This window comes from Schistocerca gregaria, unplaced genomic scaffold, assembly GCF_023897955.1.
Source record: "Schistocerca gregaria isolate iqSchGreg1 unplaced genomic scaffold, iqSchGreg1.2 ptg001059l, whole genome shotgun sequence".
Taxonomy (NCBI): Eukaryota; Metazoa; Arthropoda; class Insecta; order Orthoptera; family Acrididae; genus Schistocerca; species Schistocerca gregaria.
The window spans coordinates 24,062-32,500 of record NW_026062405.1 but is presented as its reverse complement, the minus strand read 5'-3'; the positions used below and the strand labels follow the sequence as shown (position 1 = coordinate 32,500).

Below are 8,439 nucleotides of genomic sequence, written 5' to 3'. Positions count from 1 at the left end.
CAAATTCCCGCTGTCCCTATACATGCAGTAAGTTCGTCGTGGGCGCTGGCCGGCAGGCCGCGAGACCTGACGCCCGGCGGCAAAGAGTGCTCCTCTGAGGATATAGATGTTCCGTTCCGCCGCACAATGGTGACGGTGACCGCTGCCTGCGGTGGCAACGCTGGGCAGAGTCGATACTCGCCGTGTGGTGGAAGGTAAACATTATGCGGTACATCAGTACTTTCCTAATAGTTCGGTCGTCTCACGGCACTGCTTAGTAAATGATGCAAGGCCACATATAGATGATTTATGCGAATGTCCCTATACGTGCTGTAAGACTGGGCACACAACGTGAATCGCACGTCAGCCAGACACTCGAACATGCACCACTCTCGGCCTGCAACGGAGACACACAATACGTAAACATCTGGAATGCGACAATGTCGAGTGCATCCTCTCTGCCACATTGCACCGTCGACACTATGATAACCAGAGCAGTAGGTCCACCTATAAAAGCACAATACCCCACTCCTCCGACAACTACCATTGCTCAGATAAACCAACACCACCAACACACATCCTACACAGACGGGCACCAAATATCACCCCCCGCCCTCGTGTTATACCACATGAAAAATTGCAGAAGTGAGAGAGACACAGACCCGCCAGCCTCTTGCTACAAGCATCGCACCGACGTGACATATCTGACGGTGACTCAGGCATCCGCGTACTGCCACCACTATCCACCCCCCCCCCCACTCTCTCTGCCCCCTTCCCACACAATACCGAATTTAACCAAGATTATCGCTTAACCTAACTGTGGATGTACCAGATTATCGCTTAACCTAACTGTGGCTGTACCAGATTATCGCTTAACCTAACTGTGGCTGTACCAGATTATCGCTTAACCTAACTGTGGCTGTACCAGATTATCGCTTAACCTAACTGTGGCTGTACCAGATTATCGCTTAACCTAACTGTGGCTGTACCAGATTATCGCTTAACCTAACTGTGGCTGTACCAGATTATCGCTTAACCTAACTGTGGCTGTACCAGATTATCGCTTAACCTAACTGTGGCTGTACCAGATTATCGCTTAACCTAACTGTGGCTGTACCAGATTATCGCTTAACCTAACTGTGGCTGTACCAGATTATCGCTTAACCTAACTGTGGCTGTACCAGATTATCGCTTAACCTAACTGTGGCTGTACCAGATTATCGCTTAACCTAACTGTGGCTGTACCAGATTATCGCTTAACCTAACTGTGGCTGTACCAGATTATCGCTTAACCTAACTGTGGATGTACCAGATTATCGCTTAACCTAACTGTGGCTGTACCAGATTATCGCTTAACCTAACTGTGGTTGTACCAGATTATCGCTTAACCTAACTGTGGTTGTACCAGATTATCCCTTAACCTAACTCAATTTGCCCCTTAACCTAACTCAATTTGCCCCTTAACCTAACTCAATTTGCCCCTTAACCTAACTCAATTTGCCCCTTAACCTAACTCAATTTGCCCCTTAACCTAACTCAATTTGCCCCTTAACCTAACTCAATTTGCCCCTTAACCTAACTCAATTTGCCCCTTAACCTAACTCAATTTGCCCCTTAACCTAACTCAATTTGCCCCTTAACCTAACTCAATTTGCCCCTTAACCTAACTCAATTTGCCCCTTAACCTAACTCAATTTGCCCCTTAACCTAACTCAATTTGCCCCTTAACCTAACTCAATTTGCCCCTTAACCTAACTCAATTTGCCCCTTAACCTAACTCAATTTGCCCCTTAACCTAACTCAATTTGCCCCTTAACCTAACTCAATTTGCCCCTTAACCTAACTCAAGTTGCCCCTTAACCTAACTCAATTTGCCCCTTAACCTAACTCAAGTTGCCCCTTAACCTAACTCAAGTTGCCCCTTAACCTAACTCAAGTTGCCCCTTAACCTAACTCAAGTTGCCCCTTAACCTAACTCAAGTTGCCCCTTAACCTAACTCAAGTTGCCCCTTAACCTAACTCAAGTTGCCCCTTAACCTAACTCAAGTTGCCCCTTAACCTAACTCAAGTTGCCCCTTAACCTAACTCAAGTTGCCCCTTAACCTAACTCAAGTTGTCCCTTAACCTAACTCAAGTTGTCCCTTAACCTAACTCAAGTTGTCCCTTAACCTAACTCAAGTTGTCCCTTAACCTAACTCAAGTTGTCCCTTAACCTAACTCAAGTTGTCCCTTAACCTAACTCAAGTTGTCCCTTAACCTAACTCAAGTTGTCCCTTAACCTAACTCAAGTTGCCCCTTAACCTAACTCAAGTTGCCCCTTAACCTAACTCAAGTTGTCCCTTAACCTAACCCACGTTGTCCCTTAACCTAACCCACGTTGTCCCTTAACCTAACCCACGTTGTCCCTTAACCTAACCCACGTTGTCCCTTAACCTAACCCACGTTGTCCCTTAACCTAACCCACGTTGTCCCTTAACCTAACCCACGTTGTCCCTTAACCTAACCCACGTTGTCCCTTAACCTAACCCACGTTGTCCCTTAACCTAACCCACGTTGTCCCTTAACCTAACCCACGTTGTCCCTTAACCTAACCCACGTTGTCCCTTAACCTAACCCACGTTGTCCCTTAACCTAACCCACGTTGTCCCTTAACCTAACCCACGTTGTCCCTTAACCTAACCCACGTTGTCCCTTAACCTAACCCACGTTGTCCCTTAACCTAACCCACGTTGTCCCTTAACCTAACCCACGTTGTCCCTTAACCTAACCCACGTTGTCCCTTAACCTAACCCACGTTGTCCCTTAACCTAACCCACGTTGTCCCTTAACCTAACCCACGTTGTCCCTTAACCTAACCCACGTTGTCCCTTAACCTAACCCACGTTGTCCCTTTGCCTAACATAGTTCACTGCTCGGAATCTCTGGTGTCGTTGTTATCCTCATGTAGATGTCTTGCGAGTGTTGCTTACTTTCCACATATTCCCGCTATCCACTGTCAATTGTACTGCAATAGGACTATATCGGCCCCCCCCCCTCCCTCTGTCCCTCTCTTTGTGTCTCTGTCCTCTCAAGCTGGTCGGTCTGGCGTTTGAGTGTTAAATGAGCCTCGCAGCTGTTCAGTTGCATTCAGATGTCGACGCCCTCAGTGTACGTCGTGGTATGGTCTGTGTCCATTGTCCGCTGATGTCGTACGCGTAACCCACACGCTGTACCGATCATCGGTCGTTACGTACAGAGTGAAGTAGTGTGATACGTGTGACCGTACGCTGGCTGTGCCCAACGGTGTCGAATCTCAATTTCCATATGTTGTGCTCGATGCTACTTGTCTCGTCTCCCAATAACAGCTAGGTTGCACTGTGGTACGCCGTAGAGGCGTGTGGGAGGAACGTACGAACGCATTGTATGTCACCCTGGGTCGCTGGGTGTGGTGGTGCGGTGAGTCAGGTCAGGTCAGGTCAGGTCAGGTCAGCGTGAGCCGTCTGATGTAGTGACGCGTGTATTCCGACTTTGTCGTATTGCCTCACACAAAGTGCTACCCTGGTGGACCGCGTTCCATATCTGGGACATGCCGCAGATGCCGGTTGACAGTGGATCGCGGAAGGGACATCGCATACGTGCGCGGGCCACCTTCCACGTGTTCTCTTCTGCACATGTCGCAGTGTGTATGTGGTCTGATGTAGCGTGTCGTGACACATGACATCCTGGCATGCAAGAATTGTTGAATTCGCAAATGTAGGTGGACATCTACGTTTACTGCCCAAGATACGCAAATGAACTGGAAATCCGTTGTTGAGCGGTTGTTCACGCTGGAGGTGAATCTGTAATGGCGACGATCGGTACAGCTATTAACCGGTTGTTTCAGCGGTACCCGCCACATCCACACACGTGACTAGGCCCATGTGGGTATGAAGCGATACGCGGCGGTGGCTTGGTGGGACTGTTCCCGGCCGGTGAAGGGGGGCCGCCCGGCGTGTTGGCCGCGCGCTGCGTGGGCGCACGCGCAACAGCCGGCTGGTGGGGGGCGCCGAGTGGCAGGAGCGCCAGCAGACGGGCCCGGCAGGCGGCGCAGCTACGCTGCGGCGCACCCTGCACGCGGCGCCTGGCGGCCAAAGTTGGTTCAGCCGAGCCCGGTGCGAAGCGCGGTGGACATCTGCAGTGTGCTGGTCTGATTGAGGACTGTGTGCGTTGAGGATGCGCCGCCGCCTGGCACTCGGCGCCGCGACGCCGTCTGCTGCTCGGTCGCCCCAGCGGTTCTCGCAGGTGGTTTGTATCGCAGTTGTGCGGACGTGTTGGCGCGTGCGCTGTGCTGGGAGAGTTCGCTTCTGCACCCAAGTGGGGCTTTGCCCTTGTGTGGCGCTGGCGTTGGAGCTGCCGGTCACCATAGGTGGCGCGTGTTGTCTCCCGCCGGCAATGCCACGACAGCACGCTCCCGGGCCTCTGTCGGCAGCGGCAAGCTCAGTTGGGAGCAAGGGTGTTTGCACTAAAACCGTCTACTCGCCTAACTCCGGGTGATTGCGCCTCTCTCGAAACCGACCAAGTACCTAGGACGGCGCTGCGCGCCGCCGGGACCTGAGAGGGTTTCGAGGTGTATCGTGCAGGGGAGCTCGGCCTCCTCCTGTTTGCAGAATAATTGAGCGGACGCTTGCGTGTTCGCGCGGGCCCCCGGGACACACTCCCGGGCGGCCGGCTGCTCAGCTCTAGTTGACGCAGCTCCCTGGTTGATCCTGCCAGTAGTCATATGCTTGTCTCAAAGATTAAGCCATGCATGTCTCAGTACAAGCCGCATTAAGGTGAAACCGCGAATGGCTCATTAAATCAGTTATGGTTCCTTAGATCGTACCCACGTTACTTGGATAACTGTGGTAATTCTAGAGCTAATACATGCAAACAGAGTCCCGACCAGAGATGGAAGGGACGCTTTTATTAGATCAAAACCAATCGGATTGGCTTGTCTGGTCCGTTTGCCTTGGTGACTCTGAATAACTTTGGGCTGATCGCACGGTCCTCGTACCGGCGACGCATCTTTCAAATGTCTGCCTTATCAACTGTCGATGGTAGGTTCTGCGCCTACCATGGTTGTAACGGGTAACGGGGAATCAGGGTTCGATTCCGGAGAGGGAGCCTGAGAAACGGCTACCACATCCAAGGAAGGCAGCAGGCGCGCAAATTACCCACTCCCGGCACGGGGAGGTAGTGACGAAAAATAACGATACGGGACTCATCCGAGGCCCCGTAATCGGAATGAGTACACTTTAAATCCTTTAACGAGTATCTATTGGAGGGCAAGTCTGGTGCCAGCAGCCGCGGTAATTCCAGCTCCAATAGCGTATATTAAAGTTGTTGCGGTTAAAAAGCTCGTAGTTGGATTTGTGTCCCACGCTGTTGGTTCACCGCCCGTCGGTGTTTAACTGGCATGTATCGTGGGACGTCCTGCCGGTGGGGCGAGCCGAAGGGGTGCTTTCGCGTCCCGAGGCGGACCCCGTTTAAATCCTACCAGGGTGCTCTTTGTTGAGTGTCTCGGTGGGCCGGCACGTTTACTTTGAACAAATTAGAGTGCTTAAAGCAGGCAAGCCCGCCTGAATACTGTGTGCATGGAATAATGGAATAGGACCTCGGTTCTATTTTGTTGGTTTTCGGAACCCGAGGTAATGATTAATAGGGACAGGCGGGGGCATTCGTATTGCGACGTTAGAGGTGAAATTCTTGGATCGTCGCAAGACGAACAGAAGCGAAAGCATTTGCCAAGTATGTTTTCATTAATCAAGAACGAAAGTTAGAGGTTCGAAGGCGATCAGATACCGCCCTAGTTCTAACCATAAACGATGCCAGCCAGCGATCCGCCGCAGTTCCTCCGATGACTCGGCGGGCAGCCTCCGGGAAACCAAAGCTTTTGGGTTCCAGGGGAAGTATGGTTGCAAAGCTGAAACTTAAAGGAATTGACGGAAGGGCACCACCAGGAGTGGAGCCTGCGGCTTAATTTGACTCAACACGGGAAACCTCACCAGGCCCGGACACCGGAAGGATTGACAGATTGATAGCTCTTTCTTGATTCGGTGGGTGGTGGTGCATGGCCGTTCTTAGTTGGTGGAGCGATTTGTCTGGTTAATTCCGATAACGAACGAGACTCTAGCCTGCTAACTAGTCGCGTGACATCCTTCGTGCTGTCAGCGATTACTTTTCTTCTTAGAGGGACAGGCGGCTTCTAGCCGCACGAGATTGAGCAATAACAGGTCTGTGATGCCCTTAGATGTTCTGGGCCGCACGCGCGCTACACTGAAGGAATCAGCGTGTCTTCCTAGGCCGAAAGGTCGGGGTAACCCGCTGAACCTCCTTCGTGCTAGGGATTGGGGCTTGCAATTGTTCCCCATGAACGAGGAATTCCCAGTAAGCGCGAGTCATAAGCTCGCGTTGATTACGTCCCTGCCCTTTGTACACACCGCCCGTCGCTACTACCGATTGAATGATTTAGTGAGGTCTTCGGACTGGTACGCGGCATCGACTCTGTCGTTGCCGATGCTACCGGAAAGATGACCAAACTTGATCATTTAGAGGAAGTAAAAGTCGTAACAAGGTTTCCGTAGGTGAACCTGCGGAAGGATCATTACCGACTAGACTGCATGTCTTTCGATGTGCGTGTCGTGTCGCGCAACACGCTACCTGTACGGCAGTGGCCGTGCGCCGCGTGCGGAACCACGCGTGCCTCTCAAAACTAGCGGAAGTGTTGTTGTTGTGTGGTACGAGCGCTGAAGCTCTGGAGCGGCTGGCCTGCGGTACCTGGCGCCTGGCGCCGGTTTTGAATGACGTTCGCCCGAGTGCCTGTCCGCTCCGGTGTGGAGCCGTACGACGCCCATCGGCTGTGAGGCCGTTGGACACAAAAAAATAGTGGAACAGGGGCCGTCAGACGCCTCAGTCCCGCAAATGCTACTGTCTTGAAAGAGACAGTGGGAGACTGAAAAGGAAAAGATCACCCAGGACGGTGGATCACTCGGCTCGTGGGTCGATGAAGAACGCAGCAAATTGCGCGTCGACATGTGAACTGCAGGACACATGAACATCGACGTTTCGAACGCACATTGCGGTCCATGGATTCCGTTCCCGGGCCACGTCTGGCTGAGGGTCGGCTACGTATACTGAAGCGCGCGGCGTTTGTCCCGCTTCGGAGACGTGGGAGTGTCGTGGTCGCCTGTGTGGCCGGCCGCGTCTCCTTAAACGTGCGATGCGCGCCCGTCGCCTGGCGGTTCGCATACCGGTACTTTCTCGGTAGCGTGCACAGCCGGCTGGCGGTGTGGCGTGCGACACCTCGTACAACGACCTCAGAGCAGGCGAGACTACCCGCTGAATTTAAGCATATTACTAAGCGGAGGAAAAGAAACTAACAAGGATTCCCCCAGTAGCGGCGAGCGAACAGGGAAGAGTCCAGCACCGAACCCCGCAGGCTGCCGCCTGTCGTGGCATGTGGTGTTTGGGAGGGTCCACTACCCCGACGCCTCGCGCCGAGCCCAAGTCCAACTTGAATGAGGCCACGGCCCGTAGAGGGTGCCAGGCCCGTAGCGGCCGGTGCGAGCGTCGGCGGGACCTCTCCTTCGAGTCGGGTTGCTTGAGAGTGCAGCTCCAAGTGGGTGGTAAACTCCATCTGAGACTAAATATGACCACGAGACCGATAGCGAACAAGTACCGTGAGGGAAAGTTGAAAAGAACTTTGAAGAGAGAGTTCAAAAGTACGTGAAACCGTTCTGGGGTAAACGTGAGAAGTCCGAAAGGTCGAACGGGTGGGATTCACGCCCATCCGGCCACTGGCCCCCGCCCTCGGCAGATGGGGCCGGCCGCCCGCGCGGAGCAATCCGCGGCGGGGTCGTGTCCGGTTGCCTTTCCACTCGCCGCGGGGTGGGGCCGTTCCGGTGTGCGGTGGGCCGCACTTCTCCCCTAGTAGGACGTCGCGACCCGCTGGGTGCCGGCCTACGGCCCGGGTGCGCAGCCTGTCCTTCCGCGGGCCTCGGTTCGCGTCTGTTGGGCAGAGCCCCGGTGTCCTGGCTGGCTGCTCGGCGGTATATCTGGAGGAGTCGATTCGCCCCTTTGGGCGCTCGGGCTCCCGGCAAGCGCGCGCGGTTCTTCCCGGATGACGGACCTACCTGGCCCGGCCCCGGACCCGCGCCGCTGTTGGCTCGGGATGCTCTCGGGCGGAATAATCGCTCCCGTCAGCGGCGCTTCAGCTTTGGACAATTTCACGACCCGTCTTGAAACACGGACCAAGGAGTCTAACATGTGCGCGAGTCATTGGGCTGTACGAAACCTAAAGGCGTAATGAAAGTGAAGGTCTCGCCTTGCGCGGGCCGAGGGAGGATGGGGCTTCCCCGCCCTTCACGGGGCGGCGGCCTCCGCACTCCCGGGGCGTCTCGTCCTCATTGCGAGGTGAGGCGCACCTAGAGCGTACACGTTGGGACCCGAAAGATGGTGAACTAT

At 53.9% G+C, this 8,439-nt stretch overlaps 2 non-coding genes across 2 annotated transcripts; both read left to right on the top strand.

The window, feature by feature from the left end:
* The first annotated feature begins 4,690 nt into the window (after positions 1–4,690).
* Positions 4,691–6,583, top strand: LOC126327723 (small subunit ribosomal RNA). Its single transcript, XR_007561411.1, has one exon. It is a non-coding gene; the product is annotated as a small subunit ribosomal RNA (ribosomal RNA).
* A 361-nt stretch (positions 6,584–6,944) lies between these two features.
* LOC126327794 (5.8S ribosomal RNA) lies at positions 6,945–7,099 on the top strand. The gene has a single exon (XR_007561476.1). It is a non-coding gene; the product is annotated as a 5.8S ribosomal RNA (ribosomal RNA).
* Positions 7,100–8,439: the final 1,340 nt, after the last annotated feature.